General features: G+C 41.2%; 1 protein-coding gene and 1 pseudogene across 1 annotated transcript in view; both read left to right on the top strand.

Annotated features, from left to right (window-relative positions):
* Positions 1 to 21,619, top strand: part of Cntnap2 (contactin associated protein 2) — a 1,802,334-nt gene that overhangs the window by 1,486,177 nt on the left and 294,538 nt on the right.
* LOC127214344 (uncharacterized) lies at positions 11,683 to 11,794 on the top strand (annotated as a pseudogene).

The raw sequence follows: 21,619 nt of genomic DNA, 5'->3' as shown, positions 1-21,619 counted from the left end.
CTGTCCTCAATACAGAATAAACAGTGGAGCTAAAATACCGGCAAAGCTCTAAGTAAGCAGATTACGTGCTGTCAACAGCAAGCGCCTGGTAGGCTCACAATGCAAGAACTTGAATAGATAGTGGTATTAACTGTCATTATACTTGAAAGAAGCCAAAACTCTTGTGCTCACAGCATAGACCTGAATCTCCCATTCTTCCAAAAATGACTGCCATAGAGATCCAGACACCACACAGAGATGGAAACACAATACCTAGAAGAAGAAAAGAAATTATTACTTCATTGTTTCTCTGTGTTTAAAGGGAAAATGCTTTCTCCAAATGGACCTCTTTTGTGCACCATTGGCTACAACAATCACTTTGTCTTATGTCAGCCTCTATTATGAGCTCGACAAATAGAATTTCCCCTGACTGTCTTATTTGATCCATTTGTGTCCATGACTTACACGGTCTACAGTTAAGAAAAATGTAGAAATAGCTGTGAGTGAGGTAGACACTTATGCAGGCAGCAAGTATGTTGAAGGTATTGTTTATGATAATGTCAAGTACCGTCATGACTAAGTGGGGCTTCTGTGGAGCTCCTTGATTCCATTTCCTGAAACAAAATTGAAATTCTTATAAAATGAAGGACTGTGATCATGGAAACAAATGGTGTCAGGTAAGGCAGCTTGAGAGGATATTAGCCATCATTTAATTTATGAGCTTGAAGACACATATAAATATGATAACATTCATGGATATATGTGTCTAAACGAAAACTCTTTGGATCAAGGAGCCCTTGAAATAAAAGCATTTATTGAGACATTACAGGAGCTTTCCAGAAAAGGACCAGGCTCCGGCATTCACTGACACAGATGGGTTACAAGAAAGTGACTGGTTTAGTTTATGTATATATGTACATAACATCACTTCAAAGGATATACATATAAATATATTAAATAAAGGTCTTAAGATCTGGGCTCTCTGAAATAAAAGGATTCATTGAGTCATTCCAGTTGTTTTCCAGAAAAGGAACAGGTGTTAAGGCAAGATTGTGCTACTACCAGCAGTGAAGCCAGGTAGCAAAAAAGCAAGCGAACAAAATTGTTCCGAGTCTAAGAGCCAAGAGAGCTTTTATTAGGAACTCCTGGGAGGGCAAGCACAGAATGTTTGCATGGAGCGTACACTGAGGATGGGTAAGAGGACGGGGTTTCCTTGTACCAGGAGGAACTGGGCATGTACCAGGAGGAGGCCCATCAGAAAAGAAAGTGCCTATTGATTCTGGCTTGGTTGGGCTTAGATTATACGCAAGGAAGAAGTGGTGGGTACTAAGTGCAGTTATAAGGCATTTGAGATCAAAGTCTTCACACATTCAGACATATAGAACCCCAGCTGGAGAGAAGGCTCGGTGCCTAAGAGCACGTACTCCTACTCTTGCCCTCACGCCAGGTGAGTTAGAACCACCTGTAACTTCACCTCCAGGGAAACTGATGCTCTCTTCTAGCTCCCATGGGCACTTGTACAAATGCAGTGCCCAAAATTCCTGGAGGCATACACACACACACACACACACACACACACACAGAGAGAGAGAGAGAGAGAGAGAGAGAGAGAGAGAGAGAGAGAGAGAGAATTAAATAAATAAGGTTTTTTTTTTTTTTTTAAAGAATTTGGAACAGTCCCTTGGTGGTTTCAGCCCATGGCTGTTCACTGATTCTGCCCCCTTATTCCCACCCTCTCTCTGCTCTTTGTAATTAAATTTAGAAGGTCTTAGAATTCTCCTTTTCTCAAATGTAACATTGCTAACTGATTGCAGCCCTCAGTCCTCTGCATAAATTATCTCATTCTCTCTCCCTTGGTAGGAAAGCTCTCATTTATAACTAAATCACTTAGCATTTATGGGGAGATGGGCTCTGAATTCTAAAGGACTAGTACTCAAGTGGAATACAGGAGAGGAGCCCATTTACCGCCTAGGGACTTCCCAGTCTCCCTTGATTTTTAAACTCAATACTTGAACATGCATTTTAAAAATAAATAGAAGCAAGTCAAGAAGAAAGCACCCACCTCCCTAAAGTGGTCATGAAGTAAGCTCTTCTCTGCTTTAGAATTGAATGGTTTCCATCCACATCATCAACAACTACCCTGAGCCCCAACTTTTGATGACTGCTGCTCCATCCATTGAAGGGTCCTTTACTAGGCAGCTGGAAGAGCCTAATCACTGCCACCATAATTTTTGCCAAGTGCCTTAAGTCCACACAGAAAACTCAATAGAATACTTTGTCAAGAAGGAAAACACCGTTATTCCCCAGGGTCACTCAAGCACAGATTTGGCAATCCACAGTTGTTCTCTGAACCCACGATGCCCACAAGGATATGAAGAGAGATCACTAAGTAGGTAGTTTTGAAATCCATTACTGAAACACCCCAGCATGGCTTATCTTGGAGATCTAGACAAAGGCCCCAATTAGAGGAAGAAAATCTCTCCTGCTTAAAGCAAAGCAAGCAACTGAGCAGGAGGCAGAGGCTAACTGCAGGCTGAGTGGCTGTGCTGGAATTAGGGCAGCCCACAGGCTGATGTCTGCTCCAGGACTGACGGAAACCAAGCTGAGAGAAAAGGTTACAGCAAGGAAAATTAAGACTGGCTTTTATGTCTACATGGCATCCTCATAAGAAAGACATTTGGACCACAGATTATCTGTCATTATTTGTTAATGTTGGGCCTCAAGAGTATATATACCCTTGAGTTATATAAGCAAGCATAGGTACCGATTTTCTTTTGGATTTGTTTGTTTTTCCCCCCTTACAATAAGTAGGGCTGCTTAGCTACTGCATGGGAAAAATCAGTGTCCATTAGCGTAAAAGAGATGCACAGATCTAAAACCTTTAATTTGCAGAACATCGGATGGTGTTTTGATTTTAAGATGCAAATAGCAGCCTTGCTCTTTGCTATGGAGGCACTTTCATGGAATTTTAGCATCAGATGTGTGCTGGCTGACTTCCCTCGCTGAGCAACACCCCTAGCCCAGCTTCCTTTGTGTCCCTTTCAAGCTCAACAAACACAGGGACAGCACTCCTGCCAGGAAAGTGGCACAGTGGGCTCTGCTCTGAAATCCAAGGACACAGATGTGCTCCTTGTGAGGAAAACCCTAGGCAGGAAGATAGGCATCAGTGGGTCCAGGATCACAGAGACACTGCCTTTTACTGTTGTTGTATGGGGATGATCACAGGCTCATTTATACTGGCTGTCTGAACCTTCCTGGGATTGCTCAGTCTGTGGCCAATGTACTGACTCACCAGGAAACATCAAGCTCCTTTTCCAGGTTGCCCCATATATCCTGAGATCTATCCATTCTCCATTTCATTCCCCCATAATGAGCCTTTCTCTTTGAAGGTATAGCTATCTGAGATTGTTTTCTATCTATATGTCAAGGAAAGTAGACGTTGTTGTTGTTGTTGTTGTTGTTGTAATCCACAATGCAAATTAATAAGCATCTTTCAAAGCAGATGCTTCGGGATATAGATTCCAACTTAATTTTGCAGACCTAGTGAATCAGGGTACTTACTTACCTTCTGTATTTTATGACCTTCTAGTTCTTCCTGATTCCCTAGCTCACTACGTCCAAAGCCTTAGCACCTGACAAAGTTTCATGAAGGTATCTGCCTGCTTCCCATCCAAACCTTTGTTTATAACTACGTCATTATAAGAGAGCTGGATGGTTTGATTCTTTTCTTGCATTTTTGTGGGTTTTCTGCGGGTGCTATTTGTTGTTTTGGTAGAACCAAGAAAGAATTCAGGGCATTTCCTGTACTGGCAAGTGTTCCATCACTAATCTTATGACCACTGTTGTGTGACTTTATTTATTTATTTGCTTGGTTGTTTACTTATTTGGAGACTTAGACAGATACCTATTCTCTAGAGATAATGCACTGATACCAACCAATGAAAGGATTGGTTGCACCCATCTAGCTTATGAGCCACTGAGTTGACTGGGGTTACTTACTGGGGAATGGTGGTGATGGTGGGAGAGTAACTCACAAGTGCATCACCAAACATCCCACCCCAATATAAAAACTGAAAGACATCCCCATATAGCATCCCGGGTGCTCTCTATACAACTTGCAGGCAGCTCTGCAGGTCAGAGAATCTCTGCTCCCAAGTAGTAGTTAACTGCAGGTTTAACTTAGGAAGGGTCATTGTAAATTTTCTAAGTTTCAGGAGCTTACCAAGCCTTGGAAGTTTCATTCACTTCCATTTCACACACATATTCCAGGAATGAGTGTTTCAGTTCAGAGGACATAGCCATGCAACACCAGCTCAAGAAACTTTTTTGAAGACAAGAAATTTGGCAAGCTCCATGCCTGATTTTTGTAGATTATGCTGAGCCCCAAGTATAAAATTATAGAAGTACATAACTCTATCCTTCAGGCATTGGCTTTCATTAAATTCTCTGGTCTCTTGTACTTATTTAGCATCTCTACAATCTCCACAGAGGACCCCAAGAGAGGCCTCAGCTCCTCCCAAGGAAGGCTGTTTATACTACAAATACTCAGGGGTGCTGGCTAGGACACCTCTGATGCCTTTGCCAACCTCAGGGCAGGACTCATGTTGATTGACATCTTCTGATGGCTTTGATAGGACCTCCTCACCAAGAATATTCCTTTCTACTTAGCTACTCCATGCTATCTTTCAGGTAGATGTCATGAGGGTGCTCCAGGGAGGCCAACTCACGCAAACAACAACCTGCAACAGCACTGTGCATCTCTAGCTTGTGCGGGGAAAACAGTTAAGGGGAATCAGAGATGGAATAATGGGAGAGAAATCACAGAGCTCCACAAGAGACATCACTTCTTATAGAGCGTATTCCTCTTCTGCTTGCAAAATCATGATGTTCATTATTAACTACTTGGAAAACAGAGCAGTGTTGAAGAAAGAAAAAGTTACCCTGATCATACAACCAGGCTGACACTTCAGGGAATTCATGGTGGAGATTGATAGTCAAGGAGATTTATTTTTTATAATTACATAGATATTGCTCTGTGTTACGTGTGTGTGTGTGTGGTTTTTTTTTTTTTTTTTTTTTTTGTTTTTTTTTTTTTTTTTTTTTTTTTTTTTTTGTTCGTTTGAGATAGTATCTCTGTATTGCCCAGGCTGGCCTCAAACTAGAGATCTTCCTGCCTCACCATCAGTTCTATGTTTACAAGGGCTGACTGAGCACCAAAACAGCTAATCAAACATAGATTTTTTTTTAAAGAGTTTAGGTCCTAAGTTATAGTGCTTTATCAGGAGAATTCTACCAACAGCAGTGTTTCTACAGCCTGTTCCTCAGTAGATTTTCTGTCATTCAGTTTTCTGAGGGACAGATACTGAGAAGAAAGCTCCCCCTTTTGTAGTTCTCAACAGCAGCAACAACAATAAAAATAAGTCCTACTCATTTTGCATTTGAAGATTATAATCAGGAATGATACTTCCTCAGAATGAATTCATTCATCATGTACTATAATGCTATGGGACACAAGTACAAGATCCCCTGATGGATGGTCAGAATATATTACACTGAAAGCAGTAGTTCTGTAGCTACCCTGCCCAGGACTTGCTGGGGATGCTTTTCATCTGCATAACTTTGCACAAAACACCACTGAAACATGTGGAAGGGAAATTAAGGGTTCCCCCGCCCCAAACAACCCATCAATATATTGTGACACTGACGGCTCTTATCACAGTTCATCTGGCAAACAAGGAAACTTAGATCCCAGTAAATCTTTCAAAGTGAAGCAGCTATTCTAGAGACAATAAAATTACATATATTTTCATGGGAGTTGGAAATGTTACAGTGTTTCACGCTTTTATGTAAAACTGCTGCTTCTGTTAAAAACTGATAGCAGTTAAATGGGGAAGACCAAAACAATATTCATAATATGGATTACAATGAAATCCTTAATCGGTTCCACAAACTGTCAAATTTGGCTCAAGTCTTACTATAAATATATTCTAGTCGTAGAATCAGACTAGAATGTAACTGGTAGCCAGTGTCTCACAGGAATCTAAATGAGTTGAGGTACAACAACCAGGGAGACACTACTCAATTTGCAAAGTTGTCAAGAACTTAATAAGAAATGTCCATCTGTGCTAGAGAGATTTGAAAACTGACCATGGCAGGCTCTACTCAGTGAATATCACAGCCCTGGTTCTTTTCACTTGATTTTAAATATACATGGCAGTTTGGGGAAAATTTTGCCTCTAGACAGGAAAAGGACCTCCTGGTCAAAGAAACACATGTGTTATCCACGATTGTGTAGGCCTAGGTTTTCTGAAACCAGTTAGCAATATTTTTTAATCTTTTAGTACAAAATTTTGTAAGTCACAAACATTTCCTGGAAAGTCAGAAAGGGACATTCACAGATGCACACAGACCCTAAGAACACTTGGGCATGCCAGGATAACTATCTGCTCTCTGTAAACTATGTTTTCTCAGAAAGAGAGAGAGAGAGAGAGAGAGAGAGAGAGAGAGAGAGAGAGAGAGAGCGCATGATAACTACCTGCAATTTCTGACACCAATTTTATATCTAATCTCTGAGGCTTTATGAATATCTACAGGACACTCAGACTAATTGAAGCTCTGCTAACTATTGATTTATTGAACTGTTCATTACAGTAGTTTATGAGGCAAATATAGGCTGTTGATAGTTATGGTCAACTCCCCACAATTTCTCACTATCAGTTTATTTAATTATAATACCTGTGGTTGTGAGATAGAATGGAGTGATTATTTGTGCTGAGGCAGAGCATTCGTTTCTAAAGGAAGACAGTGTACATAAGCACGTCCAAGAGAGAAGTAATGCTGAGGGCGAAAACTCACACAATGCTCTGAATTCATGAAGCAAAGAACATGGAAGAAGAGAGGCTAAGGTGACTGGGAGGGACTTGAGTTCCATTTGACTCTGCACTGTGTGTTCAAGGACAGCTCCTGCTTACTTCTGAGAAAACAGTGATCTGACCGAGTCCAGGGATTCCAAGGTAGTTCCCAATAGAGATTGTTGTCACAGGAATGTGTGTCACACATGCTCATCTGGGGCCTGAAGAGAGGTTGGCTCACATCACAAAGCCTTAGACCAGTGGTTGTCAACCTTGCTAATGCTGCACCCCTTTGATACTGTTCCTGAACTGTGGTGCCCTCCCCCACCCATAAAATTATTTCATTGCTACTTCATAACTGTAACGTTGACACTGTTGTGAATTGTAATGTAAATATCCGATATGCAGAATATGCAGATATATGACCCCAAAGGCTTCATGACCCACAGGTTGAAAACCACTGCCTTAAACTGATGCTACAGTTCTGGCTTCCATGTAATGAAGCATATGTTTCAGCTCATTTTCCTAAGCTAGAGAGTTGTGAAGAAACTGGGATATAAAGCCATTTACCTCTACATGGATTCCCAAGCTCCTAAAATACTGAGGACCCATAAGCTCAAGGCACCTTTCAACCTTACAGCTTTGTGATGTCATTAATGGAAAGTCTTCAGTTTTCATGTTTGTAGTTATACCAGTTACCTTCCTATTGTTGTGACGAAACACCACGGCCAAGGAAACTCAGAGGAGGAAGAGTTGATTGGACTTACAACTCCAGAGGGTAAGGGTCCATCTTGGTGGACACAGCAGGTAGAGTAGCAAGGCCCAAAGGCTCCCATTTTGAACTGCAAGCACAAAGCAGAGAGGGAATAACTACTAGAAACACCAAGTGTCTTCAGTCTCTCAAAGCGTGACCCCAGTGATATACTTACTGCAGTGATGCTACACCTTCTAACCTAACCAATTAAGATCTACCAACTGAAGACCAAAGTGCCTGCAACTGTAATGGATATCTCGTTCACGCCACTGCTGTGTTAGATAGGGCCACTTGTCACTACTCTCCCTACATACCAGACTACTTTTAGGCAAGAATTAGTTTGGCTCACAGTTTCAGATGTGTCCTCAGCCCACCGTGATATGGAAGGTGAGGCAGACGGGCAAAGCAGTTTATGTAAAGACGGATCAGGGAACACAGAGGGAGGGGAGTATCAGAAGGGGCTAGGACAAGATAAAGCTCCAGAGACAAACCCCTACTGACCAACTTCCTCCACTCCCCCTGGCTCTCTACTTTTACGAAATCTCACTAGCATTATCATATCCCATCAAGACATTAATACACTAATTTTACCAGAGCCCTCAGGATCTGACTGTCTCTATAATTTCATCAAAGACACACCTAGATGATTGCTTCCCAAATCCCCTAGTTGTCTCTTAATCCAATCAGATGGATTATAGAAATTAGCCACCACAGTATGACCCTGGTGGCAACCATCTGTTCCTAGGTTGGCTCTCTTTCTCACCTTCTCCTCCCTTTAGTGTGAGCCACATCAGAGTGGGATTCTGGATCCCTGCTGTGTTTAAATGTGTCAGTGCCTGTTTGTTCTCCCACTAGTGGAAGAATAATTCTATGAAGAGTACCCATTGCTTTTCTCCTTAGCACTGCATCCACGCCTCTCCCCAGTGTGTCTCAGCCATCTCTGAGCATCTTCCGGATCTCTCCGAGTGAGCCCTCCATACCACTCTCAGAATCCTCTCTTTGCCAGGACCCACACCCGGTCCCCTCGGCCTATGTTAGAAACCTCAACTCTCACAATTAGGGGAATGTAGTTCCTCTTCTTACTTGCTGGTTCTTCACAGGTCTTCCCAATCTCCTTCACTCAACGTATGCCTTCCATCTCCGAGAAACCAGAAACCATTGTTCACCCTTGCCCTTGGATAATCAGCAGTGCATCTGATGCTTTCCCACCTGGATTACCTCCATACCTTCTGAAGGTGGAAACTCCTTTGATTTTTGGATTTTTGTTTGAGTAGTTACCGGTAACTATCTCTAAAACAAGGAAAGGAGAGTTGTGTAGTCTATACTAAAAAAAAAAAAAAAAAAAAAAAAAAAGAAAAGCAAGAGCAATTAATCTTGTTTTTATCACTAGTCTCAGAATAACTACATTTCCAAGTTTGCTCTATATCTGTGCGGTTGGGCAGGCACATTTTCCTCCAGATACATAAAAAGAACAAAAACAAAAGCACACATTGTGGTTTGCAAAACCAAATGACTATACTTTTGAACTTTTACTATCGAATTCTCGCTTTATTGATAAATTACCTTCAGGAACTCATATTAATTTTAGTCAAGAAATTTACTGGTAGACACCATTTAGCTAATCTTGTTTGTAGCTTTTGTTTTAGCTTTGGAAGGACTACGTGGATAGAGGAGAAAGTCTATGACTGTGTAGCTCCACAATTTCAACCAAACAGTATTTTCCTCTCAGTGTATTTATTATATTCCTTTATACCATAGGATCTGAATTATGCTAAAGCAATTAAGCTAAAGCAGCTATATTTTCCTTTATTACCACAAACACCTTTAATTACCTTCATTTTGAAGCACTTTGTTGTAACCCAGGATATGTCTGTCTCCTGAGATGAGCGTGAAAATGACACCCAGCATGGCTAAATGCCACCATAATTAAAGTAAACCCAAAAGGTCAAAGACAAGAATGGGGTAAATGTGAGGCAGCCTCTGCGAACAGGCACCACCTGCTCCTCTGCTCAGAGACTGCCAATCATCAGACCAGTTCCAGGAGAAGGTTTTACCTGAATTCCTCTCCTCCTCCTGGTGCCCACATTAATCAAGACTGCATTAAGCTCCAGTCAGCCTCCTTTTTTATTTCTCCATCTTTTGTAGGCCGAAAGAACGTCTAACAAGGAAATAAAAGAGAAAGACAATGTCAATTCAGCTGGACAAGCAATTCAAGAATGAACTTGGGAGACTTATTTGTTTTTGTCTCCTTCATGTCATGTCAATGAAATTTACTAAACACACATGAGTCGCCTACTGGTGGCCAGCGATTCGGCTATGTATTAATAACACAAATGTGCAGTAAGGCATTCTGTGTGTCCTGGAAGGGTTGGTTGTATATAAGAATAACATGGACTTACAAACAAGCAGATGAAATGAAGCATGAACAGTGTCGTTCTAGAAGTCAGTGTGGGGAACCAGAGGGCATGGGGTCCATCTGTGTGAGTATGAAGACACCAGGAACAGCCTCCCAGGCCTCTGATTCAAAGACCTGTAAGAGGAGAAGGAATTCAGAAGGCTAACGGCAAAGGAACCCCAAACTCCTGGAGAACTGAGGGTCCCATACCTGCTTTTAAGCTACGTGTGAAACAGTTCTACGCTGAGGTGCAGTGAGAAGTTGCAAAGTTGCCTGTGCCCTCAGATGAGGCAGGCAAGTGCCATGGGGCTGAGGAGGGTACCACAGAGAGTTAGGAAGAAAACCCAACCTTCCCAAAGACCAGTGGGGTTGTTTAAAACTGTCCTTTGTGAGAGTAGAAGCCAAACAGGAACAGGAAGCAAAGTGGGTTCCCACTCTAGCTTTTCCCTTACTTCATGGCCCTAGCTCCACTGAAGTTCCCTTGCAGCAGGAGGGGACCTGATAAACAGGCAACCCCTGCTCCCTAGGGCCCTCCCGGGGTGACCTCCCTGTTCCTTCCATTCACTCCTGCTGCTTTTCCTTTCTCTTGGGATGTCTCTCCACCAACCTGACACAAGAACTAATCATTCGAGCTCTTTATGTCAGAGCCTTGAGGGATTTCTTTTTATAGATGACAGATCTGAACTGAGAACAACATATCACTCACTGTAAAATCGCATACAGGAATCTACAAAGAAAGAGGGAGCAATGTTCCTTCTCCCTACAGAATGTGGAGCAAGCCAAATCACCTAGACTATGGAGCTACTCAAAACCTGTCATGTTTTCTCAACCTGGGATGTATTCGTTTTTCTTGGACGTGTTCATTTTTATTAAATAGTTACCAGTACCTGTAGGACACTTTGGCCTTCTTATTTTTTTTAAATAAATTCTGCTTATAGCTATCCAATGTTCTGCCATCCCTAACTTGAACCTCAGTGTGGGCAGGCTGCCTTGAAGCCACACTGTCTGCCACACAGATATCCATGTTAGAAAGACACAGCCATGAGAAACAGCATCTCTAGGCACCTATCCTGAACATAAAACAAGCCTTACTTGAGGTTATACTAGGACCATATCTAGGCAACTCCATTAAACATCTTTTTTGATTTGTATTCATTTTTATTTTCTTTTTTTTTATTTTTTTAAATTTATTTTATATAACAAAGTCCATTTAAATGAAAATAAACATTTATAGACAATATTTGGGAATTTGGGCGTTGTTCTTTCCAAACTACTTCCTGCTGGTAAGGGGCACTGTCATGAGGGATTTGAAGAAGATTCAGAAATCCTGGCTGTAGTCTGTAAGGCTGCTTTGTCCAGCTGTTTTGAATGTAGGATCACCTGGTACTCTGTTTCAGGTGGTCTGGCTTGATCAAATCACATTAGTCTAGAAGGAATCCACATCTTTTCATTTTCTGTGGAAACAAAAATAGAAATCCTTTTCCCCAGTAATTTGTCCTTGAACTTAAATTTTGGAGTCAAAGCATTTTTTTAATTTAATTTATTATTTTACATGTCGATCCCAGTTCGCATTGTTGTTTTTACTGTATGTATGCCTATGTGAGAGTGTCAGATTTGGAGTTACAGACAGTTGTCAGCTGCCCTGTGGATGCTGGGAATTGAACCTGAGCCCTCTGGAAGAGCAGTTAGTGCTCTTAATCACTGAGGCGAAAGAATTGAAGATTAGCACTCCCCTTGACAAGGACTGAAGAGGCCCCCTTGGGCCTAACAACACACATGCAGATAAGGCATTGCCACCTACTTCTAAACATTCTTAAGGAGCCAATAGCCAAGACTGAATTCAATCGCTTCCTTGGATTTCCTTGTAACAATCCCCACTCCCAAGTCTTCAACAGCAATATCACACAGCACAGCCATCTTGACCCTAAGCTTGTTACGAGTATTTTTTCCTGCCACCGGTCCTACCGCCATGCCTGCCCCAAATAACATACCGAGACTCTGTATTAGATATAATTCTGTTGGCCTGTTACTTGTTTCTTATCGGCTAGCTCTGTCTTAATTATTAACCCATTTCTATTAATCTAAGTACTTCCATGTGGTCTTCTCTTACCTGAGAGAGGGGGCCGGGACCTCTGTTCTCTCAAGTCTCTACATGCTGACTCCTCCCTACTACTTCCTCGAATCCTCCTAGTCTCCTAGCCCCACCTATCTTGCTTTCCTATTGACCAACAGTGCTTTATTCATTAACCAATAAGAGAAACATGTTTACAAAATAACATCTCCCATCATAAGCTTATAGAAAACTAAGGCACTCCCTTCTTACTCAAGTCACAGCTCACAGCCTCAATATTCTTCTCCTTTCTCCATCCCAAAGTAAAGAGAAGAGACATGCATCTGCTGGGCAAGGTACATAATACATCATAGACTCGGATATAGTCAATGTTAACCATGTTCAGTTTAGAGACACTCTGTGACTAAGATTTTTAGTGGCATAATTTTTATTCCAAAGAACACGCTCATGTGTGCCAGTGATAAATGATACAGCTTATGCAGCTCATTGGCCCTACTGAAACGTGTTTAAATATTCATCCATTGTTTCATTTTGATAAATCTCACTTCCCATGAATGCTGCCTCTTGTCTGCTTGGAAGATACTTGCCTGAATTTGAAAAGAAATACCAAACAAAATGTCCAAGCTTTGGAAGACAGGAAAGCTGACAATGCATTTCACACTGCAAAGTATGCATCGCACTACACAGCTCATCTTCTGCATTCAAAGGGTATCAGATTACATGGTCAATTTCCCAATTTGTTCAAATGAAGCCAGGAATAATATAGCCAGATGTGTTTATTATCTGGAGTCTTCTCATGTGTGTGTGTGTGTGTGTGTGTGTGTGTGTGTGTATTTTTTTCAGTATTGAAAATATATGTATATTTTCAGTATTGAACCCTGTAAGTCTTTGCTCCTTTATCAGCATTTCTAATTTTTAGTTGGGAATTCTGTAATTCTGCCTTCTGGAATATCAGTAAATTCCTCCAAACAGGAAACGTTCCAGACATTGAAATTACATTTGTGGTAAAGGAAAGAAAATTTATAGGAAAACTGTAACTAGAATTTTTACCAACCAGAACTCTAAGATCCCTCAAATTCAAATAAAAGGATGCCTGTACTGGGTGTTACCCAGACTATGTAAGACCCAGATGTAGAGAGTACTGCCTTTTTAAGCTGTACCCTTGAGAATACAATTTCCAAATATGCTGGGGGATGCCCTTCTGTTTATGTGTCCCTCTTATTGGTTGATGAATACAACACTGATTGGCCAGTGGAGACAGGGAGATTGGAGAGGCTAGGAGATGAGGAGAAAGCTGAGGAGAGAAAGGGGAGAGGTCACAAAGAGACACCATGTAAATACCAGGAAGACAGGGTTCACCAGGTGTTCTCTGGTAAGATAAGGTCATGTAGAAATAAATAGATTAATGAAAATGGGTTAATAAGTAAGAGAGAGCTAGCCACTAAGAAGCCCTAGCCATCAATTCAAAAGATTAATAATTAATATAGTGTCTGTGTGTTTATTTGGGGCAAAGCAGCTATAGAACCAGGCAAAACAAAAACCTCCACCTTCACAAATATTCTTAACTACACTTCTTTAATTGTTACTCATCTATACATACCAAGTTTTAACATGCAACAAATCAGCAGGAAAAAAAAATGTACTGCTCTTGGAGAGGACTCAAGTTCAGTTTTCAGCATCCTTTCCTAGCAGCTCACAACTGCCTGTAACTACAGCTCCAAAGGAGGATCTGACTCCGCCTTTTGGCCTTTAGGAGCAAAGTACACACACTCACACATGCGCATGCACATGCACCCATAAGCACACGCACAAGCACCCACACACACATGCATACACACACACCCACATACACATGCACACACACACACACACACACACACACACACACACACACACACACACACACAAATATAAACTTTCAGAAAGTGTACCAGATGAAATTAGCTCCACGGAAAATGGAAATTTCAAGGTACAAAGAGCAGTCAGCCTTATGAATAACCAGATAATCTGGAAAGTATGGCTTCCACGCTCACCAAGCATGTTCCATTCCTCTATTGGTTCCTCCGTCATCTTCCATCCAGGATCAGAGGGCACGGTATGACACAGACATGCCTCTAGATCTTAAGGTATTCACATATAGTACTGGAACCATGCTGAATTAAAATGTTTCAGCTTTTGAGGTAGCCCTCTCTATTACTATATGAATGAAGCACTACAGTAATGCACCAGAATAAGCTCTAAGAGACACAACTCGACTCCCAACATTATCTGTGATTTTCCCAGAGTATCCCATGAACGTGTATATTCCCCCAGAAGACAACTCTCCTTCCTACCCCCCTTGGTGTAACAGTCACCTCACCACTGAAGTAATTATTAACCCTGCTTCTGACTCTGTTCTCTGAGTTATTATCCTGATAGTGGGAACATGAACCCCATCAATATTATCCAGCATAAGACACTATGCATTTTCTCTGAAGGTAAAAATCACCAAGTACCCCATGGTATGTTAATCAAGGCCATCATCTACTGGGGTATGAGAGCCCCTCATAAATGGCCATCATTGTCCTTTGCCACAGCAGCAGTCATTACCTTAACACTCATTCGCCTGCCCTTTCCCTTCCCCAAACTCCATGGGCTCAGTTTTACATCATGGGAAGGACCCGAACAGGAGACAACTACTTCCTATTACCTTATTATGCAAAGCAGTGTAGGGTCCCTGGTTTCAGCCTCTCCTCTTTGTAGACTTTTATCTCTGCTACCGTTTCTCACGTGCTTCCCTTCTCTACAATAACCTGCAGGTTATAATTGAGTTATAAGTAACCTTTCCCCCAAATCCATTCTACCTCATTTCAATGCTAATGAATGAGGGGTTGCAATTAGCCATAATGAGAGAAAACAGCAGCATCCTTTCCATAAAGGGGTGTTTGAAAGCAAACATTTTTAGAAATTATAATAAAATGTCTATGTGGCTATATGACAGACTCTAAGTGTTTAGGACCTTGCTAGCCTGTTATTATGTGACGATCTCCTAGAGAGAGTTATCACGTTGCATTGGTTGTTCTACACAGGCTGTATAAGGCTTCCTGGCTTGGAGAAAAGAGGTACAGAGAAGGCATAGTTAAGAGGAACCCCAGACCCTTGGAACAAAACAGAAGTCCACCACTGGCTTCTAGGAAACAGTAGTTACCTTTTTCTTAAATCAGTTTTTGGGTTTTTCTTGTTCTGCTTTTATTTCTCGGTATAGAAAAGGCAGTGAACATGCTCTTTCCAGGGAGAATAAAGTGGACAACAGCTTGTCTACTGCTAAGATAAGCACTGACTTTTGGAGTAAAGAGAACACACAGGCTGTCATCTGGGACCTAACAATCTTCCCACTTTGGGAAAAGTTATTGCTATTCTTTGGGCTTTGGGTTCTCTTAGGGTTCAGAGTTGAAAGCAGCCACCTGCTAAACAGGTCAGTGAGAAGACCACAGCCATAACCACAGAAACAGTGAGAATCCACATGTTCCTCTCAGCAAAAGCAGCCCCATCTGTCTGTGGAGCTAGCTCTCATATCAGTGCGGGCCTGGATGCAAAGCAAGGGGGTTGGGTCAGATCTCAGTCTAGTTCAGGTTATCCTGCCTCCCACCCCCTCCAGCCCTAGGGTACCCACAAGTAACTGAGGAAAGCAGGAGGTTTCAGATCTTACAGAGGCTGGCTGCAAGAACTGATTAAAGTATTAGGTATGTGGGCCACAAAACAGCCGGCGTCAGCACGTCTGTCTGAAAGATCTCATTCTGCAAAGGCCTATCCAGGTTAATGTCCGATTTTCTTCCCACCATCGGGAGTGTATGTGAAGACTGTCGTGGAGCCGGGGTGAAAAGCTTCACCAGTAGACCAGAGGTAGCATGCTTATGCTTCCTCTGCTGTTATTTGCAAGGGTATTTTTTTTTCTTTTTCTTTCTTTTCTCAATGTAGTCTACTGAAGATTTTTATAGTCTGCAGGTATGAGAAGGCTTGCGAAGATTTTAGATTCTTAGTCTTCACTTCTAACTGTTGAGTGAAAATCTTCTCAGAGGAGGACCTGTGTGTGAGTGTGTGTGTGTGTGTGTGTGTGTGTGTGTGTGTGTGTGTGTGTGTGTGTTTTAACAAACCCTCTGATCAATCTAATCATTAATTAGAGGAACACCAGTCTAATGCCACAGTTTCCTTTTTGTTTCTTTTTTTAAAAGGACGGCCAGTGACTTATTACTTCATTCACTCAGTTCAGGTGGTACAGGAGTCCAGTCAAAGGGAGGGCGAAGGGATTGCATGAGCAAAGGGGGGGGGAGCATTCCAAGATCAAGATAGGAAACCCACACAGACAAACTGACCTGAACTTGCTGAACATAAGGACTCCTAGACTGACATCTAGGGAGCCTGCCTGGGACCAAGCCAAGCCTTCTGCATGTGGGTGACAGTTTTGTAGCCTGATTTGTTTGTGGAGCCCCTGGCAATGGGTCCACAATCTATCCCTAGTGCACGAGTTGGCTTTTAGAAGCCCATTCCATATGGTGGGATGCCTTGCTCAGCCCTGATGAGAAAGGGGGGTGCCTTGGTAATGCCTCAACTGAAGGTCCCAGGCTTTGTTGACTCCCTATGGGAGGCCTTATCCTTTCTGAGTAGTAACATGGGAAGGGAGATAGAGGGAACTATGGTGGGTACGTGAAATGAATAAAAAATATTTTAGCAAAAGAAAAGGATGAACATTATAGAAGAAAGAAACCTCATAATTTGATGAGGATTATGGTCTAAGAGAGCTAGCTGTAACATAGTAATTATAAAACAGGTATTGAAAATTATTTTTGAGGCAAAAATTACTCAATTTGGGCCTCTTCTATTGAAAACTATTGATGAATTTAAAAGTTATTATTTATTAATCCAAGAGCCATACTGAGCAAGCAGAGACCTCTGGCTCTCAACTATGTAAGAAGATAGGATTCCAGGGGCCAAGGAAATCACTAATCAGTAAAGAATTGAACCCCCAGAGCCCATCAAGAAAGCCAAACATAATAAGCAAATTTAAAATTCCAATGCTGGTTTTCCCAGGCCAAGTGGCTTAGTTCAAGATCAAAGAGAAACCCTCTCAAAAAAAGAAAAAAAAGTGGATAGCATCTGAAGAATAATGCCCAAGATTGACCCCTGTCTTCATTACAGAGAGAGAGAGAGGGGTGGGGGATGTAGAACTCCTTCATGCTCATGAACATTTTCTTAATCTTAACAGGATGAAATAATCTCCAAATCTGCTAGACCTCTGTACCTAAAACTCTGATGGAACTATACTCTGTTCATTTCAGATAGGCATCATATCAGCTGTGAACGAACAAAAATAGCTCCACACTGCCACCCTAAGCATCCTGAGGAGTTCCCTAGACTAGTGCCTCTCAACCTTCCTAATGCTGCAACCCTTTAAAACAGTTCCTCATGTTGTGATGATCCCCCAACCATAAAATTATTTCTATGTAACTGTGATTTCTCTGCTCATATGAACCATGATGTAAATATCTGATTCGCAGGCTATCTGATAGGCACTCCCTGTGAGAGAGTCATATCATTGAAAACCATTGCCCTAGATTGTTAGGGACCATGACTCGTGTCAAACCAAGATTCATGGCTTCAGCACTGAAATGAATTTAGGGCTCTTGTAGACTTGTTAGAAACACAGACAGTAAGACACATCATGTGGGCTCCATAAGAACCAACTGCAATCAATTGCCTAAGCATTAGCCATATACATCCTTTTGGGTCTCAGGTTGCATCTCAAAATACTGCTAAGGAACCATTCGATGGTGATAGTGACTTTTGTTCTTGTTTAGACCTTTCTCTCTCTTTGATAAGTGAGATAAGTGAGGTAGCCCCAGAGCTGCCCTGAATGGGATTATAACCTGACACGCTGAAACTAAGAGCCACTAGATCTGCACCAGGCTTTAGTACTTGTCTTGTCAGTAAACAGGGTACATGGTAGATGGGATTCTTAGAAAATGGCAGGTTTACAGGTGGGACACAGGAAAGAATGTCAACCGTGGCTCATGGTTCACTGCCAACAAGTATGTGGCTTCAAATGGATTCCTTTGTGAAGAACTCCTATTTCTTCTCACGCCCCTCAAGTTTCTTTCCCCTGCTACTCAACCCTGCCTCTGTCAGAATCACAAACTCACAATGGCTAAGGATGTTGGTACCTCCCAAAAGCACTCCCAACACCTGGAGCCTTTCACTTCTTCACACACCAAGATTAGGTGAGTCAGTGCCATGCATCCAGGACCATGTTGATGCCTGACAACTTAGGTCAGAAAGTGCTTGGAAAGGTAGACATCTCCCAAGATCAAGTCTCTGTCTGAAGTTATTATACTCTTAATATTTCCCTACTACTGGACAGCAAACTTTCTCTCTTAAAGTAGGGGAAAGGGGACCACACTAACATGATTATTATGTCCAACTTAGCGAAGCAGTGAGTTTATTGGGGTTGCTCACAGGAAGGTGGATGACTCAAGGCAGCTGCTTTACCCAAAAGCACAGCACCTCATAGATAAAGACTCAGAACTAAACTGTAAGCCTGGAGCCCCCTATGGGACCTAATAAACGGATTGGCTGGTTAGAGAGACTCCTCTCCCCATCAACTAATATTGCATATTTATTCTTGCAAATGGGCCTGTGGCTCTTAAAAGTTTTTGGAACTTCCCAAGACTTATGAGTTGTTTATTTCCCGAATCATATCAGTTTTGTTCATTTCCTGAGTCTTAGAGTACCTTCCCCCAAGGATGGATTGTTCTAATTCAGAAGAAATACCTACATAGCACCTACTTTCCCAAATAAAATCTCAATCATATTTTGTTATAATTTCTAGTTCTTACTATTAAGAATTTATTATTTAAAGCAGGCCTTGGGGGGGAAATGAGATCTTTCAGAAAGATTGATATGTATTGTTAAACCATATACTTAAACCTTTTAAGGGATATTAATTTGAATGGAGCTTTGTCCTTCCATGTACTTACTGTGTTGATAATTTGGTCTTTGGAATTACTCTAGTCAGGTAATGAGGAGCTCAGCATTGTAAACAAATGTGCAACACAAAGTTCTGTGCTTAATGTCAGTTTTAACTTGCACCAAGGAGCTAGGAAAGCAGCTATAATAAAAATATTCTAATTAGTCTTGAAGCATTATGCTATGGAAAAAAAGTGGTATTTTTTTTCTTCTGTAGAGCTTGCTAATTGCCACCCAATAGTAGTATGAATCTTCCATATTGTGCTTATAGAAAATATATCCTTTGACTTGCACCTGGGAATTTCTAGAAAAATAGAGGAAGTTTCTTAATATGTTTATGTGAATAGCTAGTTATATATAACTACCTAAATTAACAATACTCTCCGTGATTATATTCTAAAAACACTTTGTGCTTAATGGCGATACTGACATCACTCTGCAATAGGTATTTATTAGAATTGTAAATATATAAATGTAATAGCCTGTCTTAAGTCTAGTTTCAGGAACTGTGAATCCATATTATATTTTACCAAGTATAAATGTTTAGGGAAAATGTTGAGTAGATAGTGCCATGGAGAGTGCCTAGCTGTATGCTTGGAAAAGTTGGAGTTACTCCATTGACCAAATGTAAAATTAAGATCAACTACTTGCAAATAAACTCCAAGGGATGATATTTATGACTGTCAGAATTGTGGTAAGGAGGAAGAAGGGGATGTTCCAGGTGTTGGAAATGATTTTTATATCCTAGGTTTGGTGTTTTGATAATATGATATTTTTGCATGGGCAGTGTTCAGACAGACACTGATGAGTGGTCCTGTGTGTGACTTCTAACACTGGTATATGCCAAGAAAACAAGACTACCCAGGTTCTAGCCCAGGGCCTTGGTTTGTCTCTTGCCTTTCAGCTGTAGAGCTCAGCCCAATTAGCAAGTAGTGCTGGTCCTTCTGGAGTTTTTGTCAATCCTCCTTTGACCTCTCTAATTTGAATTATTCAGTGTCATCTGCAAGGCTTTGACAGCTGGGTCTCAGTGAAATCAGAAACTAGAGTTGCAATTACTGTCTCTTAATCATTGTGCATACTGTATGCTGCAAAGGGAAAAATATTAGAATCTAATTAAAAGATAAGGGAATTGTTAATGTGCTTAATATGATGCCATTATTTTTTCTTTTAAAATACAGAGCTAAAATAAAGTTTGATTATCTTTAATAGTTGCAGTTATCTACAAGTGGGAATAAGAGACTATAGATATGCAAAATTCAATGTCAGTAATGCAATCTGCTTGGAGAATGCATTGTCATGCCAGAATGAAAGAATTGGGAATTCTTCAGATTTGGTTTTTACTTGCATTTAGTTTTCCTGGCTTGTGTCCCATTCTTTTATTTGTAGAGTTATGAAAAACAGAGATTCCTTTGGTGATGATCTTTAGCAACCTCTTTTTTTAGCAGATGACTAAGGTTGTTCTTTTAGGGTTATATATTGTATGCAGTACATTTTCATTTATGCGAAGTTCAAAGATAACTAATTAGTTTAGTGATACGACATGTGACCAGCTATAATGAAAATTACAGGAATCATTAACCCCAAATTCACTTAGAGGACACTTTTCAAAAGGAAAATTCTTCCTGTCAATAATTAAAAATGGAGGCAACAAATGTTCTAGGCTGTTGGCTCTAGGGATGGGTGGGACTCAACTCCATCCATTTAGCACAAATGGCTCTGCGTTGTTTATATACTTCACAAACATGTCTGTGTGATGTTAAGACATTACAACGAGGTCGCCTATTGGCACAAATGTTAAATGTTTTACCTTTAAATAGAAACTGAGAGGGAGCGCTGTATTCCTCTTTTTTTAATTAATTATTCGAGAATTTCCTATAATGTATTTAGTTCACATTTATCTCCAACTTCTCCCATTAACTCCTGATTGATCTGCCTCTTCTCTATACCCCCCCCACCCACTTTGTGTACTTTTTTTTTTAATTAAACAACTCATGGACTCCAGTTTGTGGTGGCCATGTACTTCTGGCTGTTTGGCCCTCCACCTCCACTAGAACATAGCCAACCTACCAGAATCCACACCCTTAAAGAGAATTTATTTTCCCTGCCCCAGATAACATCAACTGTCCATAGCTCCTTAGTTAGAGGTCAGGATTCAGAAATCCTTTACTCCTCCATGGTAGAATCTTGTCTGACTTGGTCACGTGACAGCAACCACAGCTTCTGTGAGTTCCATGAGTGTGGTGTCCTTGTTTACCCCCTACTACTGACTCTCACACATGACTTCCTCCCCATCTTCCACATGGTCCCTGAGCCGTGATACAGATGTTCAGATTGTTTCTGAGCACTCCACAAACACTCATTTTCTGTGCTTTGACCAGTTGTGAGTTTCTGCGTTAACCACCATCTGCTACACAGAGAAACCTCTCTGATGAGGTCAGAGATCCATACTGAACTATGTGTGTAAAGATGTAAATCTAGAGGGAAGTTTGAGTCTATATCCATTGAGCAGAATGATTAGTACTATTATCACAGCTGAGCACTGTGAATTCCCAACTATGGGTTCTTGGCCA

The sequence above is a fragment of the Phodopus roborovskii genome, unplaced genomic scaffold (genome assembly GCF_943737965.1).
Source record: "Phodopus roborovskii unplaced genomic scaffold, PHOROB, whole genome shotgun sequence".
NCBI lineage: Eukaryota > Metazoa > Chordata > Mammalia > Rodentia > Cricetidae > Phodopus > Phodopus roborovskii.
The sequence above is the reverse complement of the archived record's forward strand: the minus strand, read 5'-3'. Positions and strand labels throughout refer to the sequence as shown.